General features: G+C 41.1%; 1 pseudogene; it reads right to left on the bottom strand.

The window, feature by feature from the left end:
• Window positions 1-1,688: 1,688 nt before the first annotated feature.
• Window positions 1,689-18,034, bottom strand: part of LOC121843833 — a 62,970-nt pseudogene continuing 46,624 nt past the window's right edge.

Raw genomic sequence — 18,034 nt, 5'->3', positions numbered from 1 at the left:
CAGTCCTCTAGTACAGGGGTGCAACTCACAGTCCTCTAGTACAGGGGGTGGGCAGCAACTCACAGTCCTCTAGGACAGGGGTGGGTAGCAACTCACCAGTAGTGCCCAGCCCCCTGCACTAGGGGAGGTTATGAGGTTAGGGGTAGTGCCCCCCTCCACTAGGGGATGAGGTTAAGGGGTAGTTTCCACTAGGGGATGGGTTAGTGCCCCCCTCCACTAGGGGATGAGGTTAAGGGGTAGTGCCCCCCTCCACTAGGGGATGAGGTTAAGGGTAGTGCCCCCCTCCACTAGGGGATGAGGTTATGAGGTTAAGGGGTAGTGCCCACCCCTCCACTAGGGGATGAGGTTAAGGGGTAGTGCCCACCCCTCCACTAGGGGATGAGGTTAAGGGGTAGTGCCCCCCCCTCCACTAGGGGATGAGGTTAAGGGGTAGTGCCCCCCCCCCCTCCACTAGGGGATGAGGTTAAGGGGTAGTTCCCCTCCACTAGGGGTTGAGGTTACTGGGGATGAGGTTAGGGTAGTGCCCCCACTAGGGGATGAGGTTAAGGGGTAGTGCCCCCCTCCACTAGGGGATGAGGTTAAGGGTAGTGCCCCCCACTAGGGGATGAGGTTAAGGGGTAGTGCCCCCTGCACTAGGGGATGAGGTTAAGGGGTAGTGCCCCCCACTAGGGGATGAGGTTAAGGGTAGTGCCCCTCCACTAGGGGATGAGGTTAAGGGGTAGTGCCCCCCACTAGGGGATGAGGTTTAAACTAGGGGATGAGGTTAAGGGGTAGTGCCCCCACTAGGGGAAGGTTAAGTGGTAGTGCCCCCCACTAGGGGATGAGGTTAAGGGGTAGTACCCCCCACTAGGGGATGAGGTGTGGGGATGAGGTTAAGGGGTAGTGCCCCACTACTGCCCCCTGCACTAGGGGATGAGGTTAAGGGGTAGTTCCCCCTCCACTAGGGGATGAGGTTAAGGGGTAGTGCCCCCCACACCCCTCCAGTAGGGGATGAGTTAAGGGGTAGTGCCCCCACTAGGGGATGAGGTTAAGGGGTAGTGCCCACCCCTCCACTAGGGGATGAGGTTAAGGGGTAGTGCCCCCTCCACTAGGGGATGAGGTTAAGGGGTTACCCCTCCACTAGGGGATGAGTTTAAGTGGTAGTGCCCCCCCCTCCACTAGGGGATGAGGTTAAGTGGTAGTGCCCCCCACTAGGGGATGAGGTTAAGGGGGTAGTGCCCCCCACCCCCCACTCCACTAGGGGATGAGGTTAGTGCCCAGGGGATAGTTAACCACCCCTCCACTAGGGGATGAGTTTAAGTTGCCCCCCTCCACTAGGGGATGAGGTTAAGGGGTAGTGCCCCCCTCCACTAGGGGATGAGGTTAAGGGTAGTGCCCCACTAGGGGATGAGGTTAAGGGGTAGTGCCCACCCCTCCACTAGGGGATGAGGTTAGGGGCCCCCCATGGGGATGAGGTTAAGGGGTAGTGCCCCCCCTCCACTAGGGGATGAGGTTAAGGGGTAGTGCCCCCACTAGGGGATGAGGTTAAGGGTAGTGCCCACCCCTCCACTAGGGGATGAGGTTAAGGGGTAGTGCCCACCCCTCCACTAGGGGATGAGGTTAAGGGGTAGTGCCTCCACTAGGGGATGAGGTTAAGGGGTAGTGCCCACCCCTCCACTAGGGATGAGGTTAAGGGGTAGTTTCCCCCTCCACTAGGGGATGAGGTTAAGGGGTAGTGCCCACCCCTCCACTAGGGGATGAGGTTAAGGGGTAGTACCCCCTCCACTAGGGGATGAGGTTAAGGGGTAGTGCCCCCCTCCACTAGGGGATGAGGTTAAGGGGTAGTACCCCCTCCACTAGGGGATGAGGTTAAGGGGTAGTTTCCCCCCACTAGGGGATGATGTTAAGGGGTAGTTACCCCCCCCTCCACTATAGGATGAGGTTAAAGGGTAGTGCCCACCCCCCCCCTCCACTAGGGGATGTGGTTAAGGGGTAATTCCCCCCCACTAGGGGCGGAGGTTAAGGGGTTTTAAAAGGGGAATCTGATCCTAGATCTGTGGTTAGGAACCAACGTCTAATTTCAATCCTTTGCCAATTATCCCTGGAGGTTGCAGAGAGGTCAAAGTTCAAAATGCCTCTTCCTCCCTCACTGTCTCTCATCATCATTATCATCATCTATCTCCCATCCAATCAACTCCTTGGCCCCGCCTCCCTCAGACGGGCGTGGTTCTCCTATTGGCCGCGTCTTTGCCGTAGTCCTTGGTATTGGCCAGAGTACCGCCCTGTAGAAACTCCCTCTCTGAATTGAGCACTCCCCCCATGACGGCCTTAGATCCGGCTTCGCGGGGGGTGAGTGTGTACATGGGGAGGTCAGAGGCTGTTCCCGGGCCGGTGTAACCCCCCTTCCCGATGGGAGAAGCATCCCGGCTGGGCGCCTCGGAGGATCGGATGCTGGAGCGACGGCGGAAACGGTAACGGTAAGACGGGATACGGCTGAACGCTGATTTCTTGATGAGTTCGGTGCGAGACTTGGCCCTCTGCTTCCGGTGTTTCTCTATAAACATGTGGACGGCCAGAACGCCCACCATCTCTGCCATGATGAAGGACAACGCCCGAAGTAGAAGGACCAGCCGTACGAGTAACTCTTCTTACTGTCGCTCTGACCGGGTCGCCAGAGTTAGCCGAGATGTAGACGATGATGCCGATGATGTTACTGAGACCTAGAGAGAGAGAGGAGAGAGAGAGAGAGAGAGAGAGAGAGAAACAGAGAGAGAGGAGAGAGAGAGAGAGACAGAGAGAGAGAGAGAGAGAGAGAGAGAGAGAGAGAGAGAGAGAGAGAGAGGGAGACAGAGAGAGAGAGAGAGAGAGAGAGAGAGAGAGAGAGGGAGAGAGAGAGAGAGAGAGAGAGAGAGAGAGAGAGAGAGAGAGAGAGAGAGAACAGAGAGAGAGAGAGAGAGAGAGAAGAGAGAGAGAGAGAGAGAGAGAGAGAGAGAGAGAGAGAGAAACAGAGAGAGAGAGAGAGAGAGACAGAGAGAGAGAGAGAGAGAGAGAGAGAGACAGAGAGAGAGAGAGAGAGAGAGAGAGAGAAAGAGTGAGAGAGAGAGAGAGAGAGAGAGAGAGAGAGAGGGAGAGAGAGAGAGAGAGAGAGACAGAGAGAGAGAGAGAGAGAGAGAGAGAGAGAGAGAGAGAGAGAGAGAGAGAGAGAGAGAGAGAGAGAGAGAGAGAGAGAGAGAGAGAGAGAGAGACAGAGAGAGAGAGAGAGAGAAAGGAGAAACAGAGAGAGAAGAGAGAGAGAGAAGAGGGAGAGAGAGAGAGAGAGAACAGAGAGAGAGAGAGAGAGAGAGAGAGAGAGAGAGAGAGAGACAGAGAGAGAGAGAGAGAGAGAGAGAGAGAGAGAGAGAGAGAGAGAGAGAGAGAGACAGAGAGAGAGAGAGAGAGGAGAGAGAGAGAGAGAGAGAGAGAGAGAGAGAGAGAGAGAGAGAGAGAGAGAGAGAGAGAAAGGTGTTGGTGTGTTGTGTTTCCCTCTCATTCCGTATCATTAACCCCACAATGCACTGCTTCCCTGCTCTGCTCCGTTCAGCAGCCATGTGGAACTCTGGGTAACAGAACACTGATGTGCTGTAATGAGCCTCCGTTCACAGTCATACGTGTTTGTTCCAAATGGAACCCTATTCCCTATCTAGTGCACTACTAGCCCCATAGGCTTCTGGTCAAAAGTAGTGCACTAAATAGGGAATTGTGTACCATTTGTAAAGCTGGCCATATCTATGTTTATCTGTCTCTGGCTCCAAAGGCTCTGCTGCTGTTGAACCCATCAGTTACTGTTGAACCCATCAGTTACTGTTGAACCCATCAGTCACTGTTGAACCCATCAGTCACTGTTGAACCCATCAGTTACTGTTGAACCCATCAGTCACTGTTGAACCCATCAGTTACTGTTGAACCCATCAGTCACTGTTGAACCCATCAGTTACTGTTGAACCCATCAGTTACTGTTGAACCCATCAGTAAACCCATCAGTTACTGTTGAACCCATCAGTTACTGTTGAACCCAACGACACTAGTCTACACACATCCCTCTGAACAGACTGCCTTAGGGGGTCAATAACATCTAGTTAAACCCATCAGTTACTGTTGAACCCATCAGTTGAACCCATCAGTTGAACCCATCAGTTACTGTTGAACCCATCAGTTACTGTTGAACCCAACGACACTAGTCTACACACATCCCTCTGAACAGACTGCCTTAGGGGGGTCAATAACATCTAGTTAAACCCATCAGTTACTGTTGAACCCATCAGTTACTGTTGAACCCATCAGTTACTGTTGAACCCATCAGACACTAGTCTAACACACACATCCCTCTGAACAGACTGCCTTAGGGGGTCAACCCATCTTAGTTAAACCCATCAGTTACTGTTGAACCCATCAGTCACTGTTGAACCCATCAGTCACTGTTGAACCCATCAGTTACTGTTGAACCCATCAGTTACTGTTGAACCCATCAGTTACTGTTGAACCCAACGACACTAGTCTACACACATCCCTCTGAACAGACTGCTATAGGGGGGGTCAATAACATCTAGTTAAACCCATCAGTTACTGTTGAACCCATCAGTTACTGTTGAACCCATCAGTTACTGTTGAACCCATCAGTTACTGTTGAACCCATCAGTTACTGTTGAACCCAACGACACTAGTCTACACACATCCCTCTGAACAGACTGCTATAGGGGGGGTCAATAACATCTAGTTAAACCCATCAGTTACTGTTGAACCCATCAGTTACTGTTGAACCCATCAGTTACTGTTGAACCCATCAGTTACTGTTGAACCCAACGACACTAGTCTACACACATCCCTCTGAACAGACTGCTATAGGGGGTCAATAACATCTAGTTAAACCCATCAGTTACTGTTGAACCCATCAGTTACTGTTGAACCCATCAGTTACTGTTGAACCCATCAGTTACTGTTGAACCCATCAGTTACTGTTGAACCCAACGACACTAGTCTACACACATCCCTCTGAACAGACTGCTATAGGGGGTCAATAACATCTAGTTAAACCCATCAGTTACTGTTGAACCCATCAGTTACTGTTGAACCCATCAGTCACTGTTGAACCCATCAGTCACTGTTCCCTCTGAACACTATAGTAGTTACACACATCCCTCTGAACAGACTGCTATCAGGGGGTCAATAACATCTAGTTAAACCCATCAGTTACTGTTGAACCCATCAGTTACTGTTGAACCCATCAGTTACTGTTGAACCCATCAGTCACTGTTGAACCCATCAGTCACTGTTAAACCCATCAGTTACTGTTGAACCCATCAGTTACTGTTGAACCCATCAGTCACTGTTGAACCCATCAGTCACTGTTGAACACAACGACACTAGTCTACACACATCCCTCTGAACAGACTGCTATAGGGGGGTTCAATAACAATAACATCTAGTTAAACCCATCAGTTACTGTTGAACCCATCAGTTACTGTTGAACCCATCAGTCACTGTTGAACCCATCAGTCACTGTTGAACACAACGAACACTCAGTCTAACCCATCAGTCCCTCTGAACAGACTGCTAACCCATCAGTACTGTTGAACCCATCAATAACCCATCAGTTACTGTTGAACCCATCAGTTACTGTTGAACCCATCAGTTACTGTTGAACCCATCAGTCACTGTTGAACCCATCAGTTACTGTTGAACCCATCAGTCACTGTTGAACCCATCAGTCACTGTTGAACACAATGACACTAGTCTACACACATCCCTCTGAACAGACTGCTCTGGGGGAGGGGGGGGTCAATATAATCAGGTTGAACAAAAACACAAACAAATCTAAGTAATGGATGTATGTACATATAAATATATGGATGAACGATGACTGAGCAGCATAGGCTAAGATGGTATAAAATACAGTATATACATATGAGATGAGTAATACATAGGCTAAGATGGTATAAAATACAGTATATACATATGAGATGAGTAATACATAGGCTAAGATGGTATAAAATACAGTATATACATATGAGATGAGTAATACATAGGCTAAGATGGTATAAAATACAGTATATACATATGAGATGAGTAATACATAGGCTAAGATGGTATAAAATACAGTATATACATATGAGATGAGTAATACATAGGCTAAGATGGTATAAAATACAGTATATACATATGAGATGAGTAATACATAGGCTAAGATGGTATAAAATACAGTATATACATATGAGATGAGTAATACATAGGCTAAGATGGTATAAAATACAGTATATACATATGAGATGAGTAATACATAGGCTAAGATGGTATAAAATACAGTATATACATATGAGATGAGTAATACATAGGCTAAGATGGTATAAAATACAGTATATACATATGAGATGAGTAATACATAGGCTAAGATGGTATAAAATACAGTATATACATATGAGATGAGTAATACATAGGCTAAGATGGTATAAAATACAGTATATACATATGAGATGAGTAATACATAGGCTAAGATGGTATAAAATACAGTATATACATATGAGATGAGTAATACATAGGCTAAGATGGTATAAAATACAGTATATACATATGAGATGAGTAAAAGGCTAAGATGGTATAAAATACAGTATATACATATGAGATGAGTAATACATAGGCTAAGATGGATATAAAATACAGTAGAATAGAATACATATATACATATGAGATGAGTAATACATAGGCTAAGATGGTATAAAATACAGTATATACATATGAGATGAGTAATACATAGGCTAAGATGGTATAAAATACAGTATATACATATGAGATGAGTAATACAAGATGGTATAAGATGGTATAAAATACATATATACATATGAGATGAGTAATACATAGGCTAAGATGGTATAAAATACAGTATATACATATGAGATGAGTAATACATAGGCTAAGATGGTATAAAATACAGTATATACATATGAGATGAGTAATACATAGGCTAAGATGGTATAAAATACAGTATATACATATGAGATGAGTAATACATAGGCTAAGATGGTATAAAATACAGTATATACATATGAGATGAGTAATACATAGGCTAAGATGGTATAAAATACAGTATATACATATGAGATGAGTAATACATAGGCTAAGATGGTATAAAATACAGTATATACATATGAGATGAGTAATACATAGGATACTAAGATGGTATAAAATACAGTATATACATATGAGATGAGTAATACATAGGATGGTATAAGATACAGTATATACATATGAGATGATAATACATAGGCTAAGATACAGTAAAATACATATGAGATGAGTAATACATAGGCTAAGATGGTATAAAATACAGTATATACATATGAGATGAGTAATACATAGGCTAAGATGGTATAAAATACAGTATATACATATGAGATGAGTAATACATAGGCTAAGATGGTATAAAATACAGTATATACATATGAGATGAGTAATACATAGGCTAAGATGGTATAAAATACAGTATATACATATGAGATGAGTAATACATAGGCTAAGATGGTATAAAATACAGTATATACATATGAGATGAGTAATACATAGGCTAAGATGGTATAAAATACAGTATATACATATGAGATGAGTAATACATAGGCTAAGATGGTATAAAATACAGTATATACATATGAGATGAGTAATACATAGGCTAAGATGGTATAAAATACAGTATATACATATGAGATGAGTAATACATAGGCTAAGATGGTATAAAATACAGTATATACATATGAGATGAGTAATACATAGGCTAAGATGGTATAAAATACAGTATATACATATGAGATGAGTAATACATAGGCTAAGATGGTATAAAATACAGTATATACATATGAGATGAGTAATACATAGGCTAAGATGGTATAAAATACAGTATATACATATGAGATGAGTAATACATAGGCTAAGATGGTATAAAATACAGTATATACATATGAGATGAGTAATACATAGGCTAAGATGGTATAAAATACAGTATATACATATGAGATGAGTAATACATAGGCTAAGATGGTATAAAATACAGTATATACATATGAGATGAGTAATACATAGGCTAAGATGGTATAAAATACAGTATATACATATGAGATGAGTAATACATAGGCTAAGATGGTATAAAATACAGTATATACATATGAGATGAGTAATACATAGGCTAAGATGGTATAAAATACAGTATACACATATGAGATGAGTAATACATAGACTAAGATACAGTAGAATAGTATAAAATACAGTATATACATATGATATGAGTAATACATAGGCTAAGATGGTATAAAATACAGTATACACATATGAGATGAGTAATACATAGACTAAGATACAGTAGAATAGTATAAAATACAGTATATACATATGAGATGAGTAATGCATAGGCTAAGATGGTATAAAATACAGTATATACATATGAGATGAGTAATACATAGGCTAAGATGGTATAAAATACAGTATATACATATGAGATAAGTAATACATAGGCTAAGATGGTATAAAATACAGTATATACATATGAGATGAGTAATACATAGGCTAAGATGGTATAAAATACAGTATATACATATGAGATGAGTAATACATAGGCTAAGATGGTATAAAATACAGTATATACATATGAGATGAGTAATACATAGGCTAAGATGGTATAAAATACAGTATATACATATGAGATGAGTAATACATAGGCTAAGATGGTATAAAATACAGTATATACATATGAGATGAGTAATACATAGGCTAAGATGGTATAAAATACAGTATATACATATGAGATGAGTAATACATAGGCTAAGATGGTATAAAATACAGTATATACATATGAGATGAGTAATACATAGGCTAAGATGGTATAAAATACAGTATATACATATGAGATGAGTAATACATAGGCTAAGATGGTATAAAATACAGTATATACATATGAGATGAGTAATACATAGGCTAAGATGGTATAAAATACAGTATATACATATGAGATGAGTAATACATAGGCTAAGATGGTATAAAATACAGTATATACATATGAGATGAGTAATACATAGGCTAAGATGGTATAAAATACAGTATATACATATGAGATGAGTAATACATAGGCTAAGATGGTATAAAATACAGTATATACATATGAGATGAGTAATACATAGGCTAAGATGGTATAAAATACAGTATATACATATGAGATGAGTAATACATAGACTAAGATGGTATAAAATACAGTATATACATATGAGATGAGTAATACATAGACTAAGATACAGTAGAATAGATACAGTATATACATATGAGATGAGTAATGCATAGACTAAGATACAGTAGAATAGTACAGTATATACATATGAGATGAGTAATACATAGGCTAAGATGGTATAAAATACAGTATATACATATGAGATGAGTAATACATAGGCTAAGATGGTATAAAATACAGTATATACATATGAGATGAGTAATACATAGGCTAAGATGGTATAAAATACAGTATATACATATGAGATGAGTAATACATAGGCTAAGATGGTATAAAATACAGTATATACATATGAGATGAGTAATACATAGGCTAAGATGGTATAAAATACAGTATATACATATGAGATGAGTAATACATAGGCTAAGATGGTATAAAATACAGTATATACATATGAGATGAGTAATACATAGGCTAAGATGGTATAAAATACAGTATATACATATGAGATGAGTAATACATAGGCTAAGATGGTATAAAATACAGTATATACATATGAGATGAGTAATACATAGGCTAAGATGGTATAAAATACAGTATATACATATGAGATGAGTAATACATAGACTAAGATGGAATAGAATACAGTATATACATATGAGATGAGTAATACATAGACTAAGATACAGTAGAATGGAATACAGTATATACATATGAGATGAGTAATACATAGACTAAGATACAGTAGAATATAAAATACAGTATATACATATGAGATGAGTAATACATAGGCTAAGATGGTATAAAATACAGTATATACATATGAGATGAGTAATACATAGACTAAGATGGTAGAAAATACAGTATATACATATGAGATGAGTAATACATAGGCTAAGATGGTATAAAATACAGTATATACATATGAGATGAGTAATACATAGGCTAAGATGGTATAAAATACAGTATATACATATGAGATGAGTAATACATAGGCTAAGATGGTATAAAATACAGTATATACATATGAGATGAGTAATACATAGGCTAAGATGGTATAAAATACAGTATATACATATGAGATGAGTAATACATAGGCTAAGATGGTATAAAATACAGTATATACATATGAGATGAGTAATACATAGGCTAAGATGGTATAAAATACAGTATATACATATGAGATGAGTAATACATAGGCTAAGATGGTATAAAATACAGTATATACATATGAGATGAGTAATACATAGGCTAAGATGGTATAAAATACAGTATATACATATGAGATGAGTAATACATAGGCTAAGATGGTATAAAATACAGTATATACATATGAGATGAGTAATACATAGGCTAAGATGGTATAAAATACAGTATATACATATGAGATGAGTAATACATAGGCTAAGATGGTATAAAATACAGTATATACATATGAGATGAGTAATACATAGGCTAAGATGGTATAAAATACAGTATATACATATGAGATGAGTAATACATAGGCTAAGATGGTATAAAATACAGTATATACATATGAGATGAGTAATACATAGGCTAAGATGGTATAAAATACAGTATATACATATGAGATGAGTAATACATAGGCTAAGATGGTATAAAATACAGTATATACATATGAGATGAGTAATACATAGGCTAAGATGGTATAAAATACAGTATATACATATGAGATGAGTAATACATAGGCTAAGATGGTATAAAATACAGTATATACATATGAGATGAGTAATACATAGGCTAAGATGGTATAAAATACAGTATATACATATGAGATGAGTAATACATAGGCTAAGATGGTATAAAATACAGTATATACATATGAGATGAGTAATACATAGACTAAGATACAGTAGAATAGTATAGAATACAGTATACACATATGAGATGAGTAATACATAGACTAAGATACAGTAGAATAGTATAAAATACAGTATATACATATGAGATGAGTAATGCATAGACTAAGATACAGTAGAATAGAATACAGTATATACATATGAGATGAGTAATACATAGGCTAAGATGGTATAAAATACATATATACATATGAGATGAGTAATACATAGGCTAAGATGGTATAAAATATATATACATATGAGATGAGTAATACATAGGCTAAGATGGTATAAAATACAGTATATACATATGAGATGAGTAATACATAGGCTAAGATGGTATAAAATACAGTATATACATATGAGATGAGTAATGCATAGGCTAAGATGGTATAAAATACAGTATATACATATGAGATGAGTAATACATAGGCTAAGATGGTATAAAATACAGTATATACATATGAGATGAGTAATACATAGGCTAAGATGGTATAAAATACAGTATATACATATGAGATGAGTAATACATAGGCTAAGATGGTATAAAATACAGTATATACATATGAGATGAGTAATACATAGGCTAAGATGGTATAAAATACAGTATATACATATGAGATGAGTAATACATAGACTAAGATACAGTAGAATAGAGTATATACATATGAGATGAGTAATACATAGACTAAGATACAGTAGAATGGAATAAAGTATATCCATATGAGATGAGTAATACATAGACTAAGATACAGTAGAATAGTATAAAATACAGTATATACATATGAGATGAGTAATACATAGACTAAGATACAGTAGAATAGTATAGAATACAGTATACACATATGAGATGAGTAATACATAGACTAAGATACAGTAGAATGGAATAAAGTATATACATATGAGATGAGTAATACATAGACTAAGATACAGTAGAATAGTATAAAATACAGTATATACATATGAGATGAGTAATGCATAGACTAAGATACAGTAGATTGGAATAAAGTATATCCATATGAGATGAGTAATGCATAGACTAAGATGGTATAAAATACAGTATATACATATGAGATGAGTAATACATAGACTAAGATACAGTAGAATAGTATAGAATACAGTATATACATATGAGATGAGTAATACATAGACTAAGATACAGTAGAATAGAATACAGTATATACATATGAGATGAGTAATACATAGACTAAGATACAGTAGAATAGAATACAGTATATACATATGAGATGAGTAATACATAGACTAAGATACAGTAGAATGGAATAAAGTATATACATATGAGATGAGTAATACATAGACTAAGATACAGTAGAATAGTATAAAATACAGTATATACATATGAGATGAGTAATGCATAGACTAAGATACAGTAGATTGGAATAAAGTATATCCATATGAGATGAGTAATGCATAGACTAAGATACAGTAGAATAGAATACAGTATATACATATGAGATGAGTAATACATAGACTAAGATACAGTAGAATAGTATACAGTATATACATATGAGATGAGTAATACATAGACTAAGATACAGTAGAATAGTATAGAATACAGTATATACATATGAGATGAGTAATGCATAGACTAAGATACAGTAGAATAGTATAAAATACAGTATATACATATGAGATGAGTAATACATAGACTAAGATACAGTAGAATAGTATATACATATGAGATGAGTAATACATAGACTAAGATACAGTAGAATAGTATAGAATACAGTATACACATATGAGATGAGTAATACATAGACTAAGATACAGTAGAATAGTATACAGTATATACATATGAGATGAGTAATGCAAGATATGTAAACATTATATAAAGTGACTAGTGATCCATTTGTTAAAAGTGGCCAATGATTTTGAGTCAGTGTGTAGGCAGCAGCCTCTAATGTGCTAGTGATGGCTGTTTAACAGTCTGATGGCCTTGAGATAGAAGCTGTTTTTCAGTCTCTCGGTCCCAGCTTTGATGCACCTGTACTGACCTCGCCTTCTGGATGATAGCGGGGTGAACAGGCAGTGGCTCAGGTGGTTGCTGTCCTTGATGATCTTTTTTGGCCTTCCTGTGACATCGGGTTGTGTAGGTGTCCTGGAGGGCAGGTAGTTTGCCCCCGGTGATGCGTTGTGCAGACCTCACTACCCTCTGGAGAGCCTTACGGTTGAGGGCGGAGCAGTTGCCGTACCAGGCGGTGATACAGCCCGCCAGGATGCTCTCGATTGTGCATCTGTAGAAGTTTGTGAGTGCTTTTGGTGACAAGCCAAATTTCTTCAGCCTCCTGAGGTTGAAGAGGTGCTGTTGCGCCTTCCTCACGATGCTGTCTGTGTGAGTGGACCAATTCAGTTTGTCTGTGATGTGTATGCCGAGGAACTTAAAACTTGCTACCCTCTCCACTACTGTTCCATCGATGTGGATGGGGGTGTTCCCTCTGCTGTTTCCTGAAGTCCACAATCATCTCCTTAGTTTTGTTGACGTTGAGTGTGAGGTTATTTTCCTGACACCACACTCAGAGAGTCCTCACCTCCTTCCTGTAGGCCGTCTCGTCGTTGTTGGTAATCAAGCCTACCACTGTTGTGTCATCCGCAAACTTGATGATTGAGTTGGAGGAGTGCATGGCCAGCAAACAGGGAGTACAGGAGAGGGCACAGAACGCATCCTTGTGGGGCCCCAGTGTTGAGGATCAGTGGGGTGGAGGTGTTGTTTCCTACCTTCACCACCTGGGTGGGTGGGGGGCATCAGGAAGTCCAGGACCCAGTTGCACAGGGCGGGGTCGAGTCCCCGGATCTCCAGCTTAATGACGAGTTTGGAGGGTACCATGGTGTTAAATGCTGAGCTGTAGTCAATGAACAGCATTCTTACATAGGTATTCCTCCTGTCCAGATGGGTTAGGGGATATTAGGTACATGTAGGTAGAGTTATTAAAGTGACATAGGTGTTCCTCCTGTCCAGATGGGTTAGGGGATATTAGGTACATGTCGGTAGAGTGATTAAAGAGACATAGGTGTTCCTCCTGTCCAGATGGGTTAGGGGATATTAGGTACATGTCGGTAGAGTTATTAAAGTGACATAGGTATTCCTCCTGTCCAGATGGGTTAGGGGATATTAGGTACATGTCAGTAGAGTTATTAAAGTGACATAGGTGTTCCTCCTGTCCAGATGGGTTAGGGGATATTAGGCACATGTAGGTAGAGTTATTAAAGTGACATAGGTGTTCCTCCTGTCCAGATGGGTTAGGGGATATTAGGTACATGTCGGTAGAGTGATTAAAGAGACATAGGTGTTCCTCCTGTCCAGATGGGTTAGGGGATATTAGGTACATGTAGGTAGAGTTATTAAAGTGACATAGGTGTTCCTCCTGTCCAGATGGGTTAGGGGATATTAGGTACATGTAGGTAGAGTGATTAAAGAGACATAGGTGTTCCTCCTGTCCAGATGGGTTAGGGGATATTAGGTACATGTCAAAGAGTGATTAAAGTACATAGGTATTCCTCCTGTCCAGATGGGTTGGGGATAATAACTACATGTTGGTAGATTTTAAAGAGACATATTCCCTCATCTTTTCCAGATGGTTATACATACGGGGGTTCGTGCTTTTCAGTTTTTTTCTTTTTGTGTGTGAATGCCGACACCCGTCCATTGTTTCTGGTTTGGTTATAACGTCTCCTCTACACTTCCATCCATCCACCCAGGGTCTCTGGTTTGGGTAGGTTATAATAGTCACAGTGGGTATAACGTCTCCCATACACTTCCATCCATCCACCCAGGGTCTCTGGTTTGGGTAGGTTATAATAGTCACAGTGGGTATAACGTCTCCCATACACTTCCATCCATCCACCCAGGGTCTCTGGTTTGGGTAGGTTATAATAGTCACAGTGGGTATAACATCTCCCATACACTTCCATCCACCCACCCAGGGTCTCTGGTTTGGTTATAACGTCTCCCATACACTTCCATCCATCCACCCAGGGTCTCTGGTTTGGTTATAACGTCTCCCATACACTTCCATCCACCCACCCAGGGTCTCTGGTTTGGTTATAACGTCTCCCATACACTTCCATCCATCCATCCATCCAGGGTCTCTGGTTTGGTTATAACGTCTCCCATACACTTCCATCCATCCACCCAGGGTCTCTGGTTTGGTTATAACGTCTCCCATACACTTCCATCCATCCACCCAGGGTCTCTGGTTTGGTTATAACGTCTCCCATACACTTCCATCCACCCACCCAGGGTCTCTGGTTTGGTTATAACGTCTCCCATACACTTCCATCCATCCACCCAGGGTCTCTGGTTTGGTTATAACGTCTCCATACACTTCCATCCACCCACCCAGGGTCTCTGGTTTGGTTATAACGTCTCCCATACACTTCCATCCACCCAGGGTCTCTGGTTTGGTTATAACGTCTCCCATACACTTCCATCCACCCACCCAGGGTCTCTGGTTTGGTTATAACGTCTCCCATACACTTCCATCCACCCAGGGTCTCTGGTTTGGTTATAACGTCTCCCATACACTTCCATCCACCCACCCAGGGTCTCTGGTTTGGTTATAACGTCTCCCATACACTTCCATCCACCCAGGGTCTCTGGTTTGGTTATAACGTCTCCCAGGGTCTCTGGTTTGGTTATAACGTCTCCCATACACTTCCATCCACCCATCCAGGGTCTCTGGTTTGGTTATAACGTCTCCCATACACTTCCATCCACCCACCCAGGGTCTCTGGTTTGGTTATAACGTCTCCCATACACTTCCATCCACCCACCCAGGGTCTCTGGTTTGGTTATAACGTCTCCCATACACTTCCATCCACCCACCCAGGGTCTCTGGTTTGGTTATAACGTCTCCCATACACTTCCATCCATCCACCCAGGGTCTCTGGTTTGGTTATAACGTCTCCCATACACTTCCATCCATCCACCCAGGGTCTCTGGTTTGGTTATAACGTCTCCCATACACTTCCATCCACCACCCAGGGTCTCTGGTTTGGTTATAACGTCTCCCATACACTTCCATCCACCCACCCAGGGTCTCTGGTTTGGTTATAACGTCTCCCATACACTTCCATCCACCCACCCAGGGTCTCTGGTTTGGTTATAACGTCTCCCATACACTTCCATCCATCCACCCAGGGTCTCTGGTTTGGTTTATAACACAGTCTCTCCCATACACTTCCATCCATCCACCCAGGGTCTCTGGTTTGGTTATAACGTCTCCCATACACTTCCATCCATCCACCCAGGGTCTCTGGTTTGGTTATAACGTCTCCCATACACTTCCATCCACCCACCCAGGGTCTCTGGTTTGGTTATAACGTCTCCCATACACTTCCATCCATCCACCCAGGGTCTCTGGTTTGGGTAGGTTATAATAGTCACAGTGGGTATAACATCTCCCATACACTTCCATCCATCCACCCAGGGTCTCTGGTTTGGGTAGGTTATAATAGTCACAGTGGGTATAACATCTCCCATACACTTCCATCCATCCACCCAGGGTCTCTGGTTTGGTTATAACATCTCCCATACACTTCCATCCACCCACCCAGGGTCTCTGGTTTGGGTAGGTTATAATAGTCACAGTGGGTATAACATCTCCCATACACTTCCATCCACCCACCCAGGGTCTCTGGTTTGGGTAGGTTATAATAGTCACAGTGGGTATAACATCTCCCATACACTTCCATCCACCCACCCAGGGTCTCTGGTTTGGGTAGGTTATAATAGTCACAGTGGGTATAACATCTCCCATACACTTCCATCCATCCACCCAGGGTCTCTGGTTTGGGTAGGTTATAATAGTCACAGTGGGTATAACATCTCCCATACACTTCCATCCATCCGTCCAGGGTCTCTGGTTTGGGTAGGTTATAATAGTCACAGTGGGTATAACATCTCCCATACACTTCCATCCATCCACCCAGGGTCTCTGGTTTGGGTAGGTTATAATAGTCACAGTGGGTATAACATCTCCCATACACTTCCATCCACCCACCCAGGGTCTCTGGTTTGGGTAGGTTATAATAGTCACAGTGGGTATAACATCTCCCATACACTTCCATCCACCCACCCAGGGTCTCTGGTTTGGGTAGGTTATAATAGTCACAGTGGGTATAACATCTCCCATACACTTCCATCCATCCACCCAGGGTCTCTGGTTTGGTTATAACATCTCCCATACACTTCCATCCATCCATCCAGGGTCTCTGGTTTGGGTAGGTTATAATAGTCACAGTGGGTATAACATCTCCCATACACTTCCATCCACCCACCCAGGGTCTCTGGTTTGGGTAGGTTATAATAGTCACAGTGGGTATAACATCTCCCATACACTTCCATCCATCCACCCAGGGTCTCTGGTTTGGGTAGGTTATAATAGTCACAGTGGGTATAACATCTCCCATACACTTCCATCCATCCACCCAGGGTCTCTGGTTTGGGTAGGTTATAATAGTCACAGTGGGTATAACATCTCCCATACACTTCCATCCATCCACCCAGGGTCTCTGGTTTGGGTAGGTTATAATAGTCACAGTGGGTATAACATCTCCCATACACTTCCATCCATCCACCCAGGGTCTCTGGTTTGGGTAGGTTATAATAGTCACAGTGGGTATAACATCTCCCATACACTTCCATCCATCCACCCAGGGTCTCTGGTTTGGGTAGGTTATAATAGTCACAGTGGGTATAACATCTCCCATACACTTCCATCCACCCACCCAGGGTCTCTGGTTTGGGTAGGTTATAATAGTCACAGTGGGTATAACATCTCCCATACACTTCCATCCATCCACCCAGGGTCTCTGGTTTGGGTAGGTTATAATAGTCACAGTGGGTATAACATCTCCCATACACTTCCATCCATCCACCCAGGGTCTCTGGTTTGGGTAGGTTATAATAGTCACAGTGGGTACCACACTTCCATCCATC

The sequence above is a fragment of the Oncorhynchus tshawytscha genome, unplaced genomic scaffold (genome assembly GCF_018296145.1).
Source record: "Oncorhynchus tshawytscha isolate Ot180627B unplaced genomic scaffold, Otsh_v2.0 Un_contig_11237_pilon_pilon, whole genome shotgun sequence".
Classification (NCBI taxonomy): domain Eukaryota; kingdom Metazoa; phylum Chordata; class Actinopteri; order Salmoniformes; family Salmonidae; genus Oncorhynchus; species Oncorhynchus tshawytscha.
This window is presented reverse-complemented; position numbering and strand designations above follow the sequence as displayed.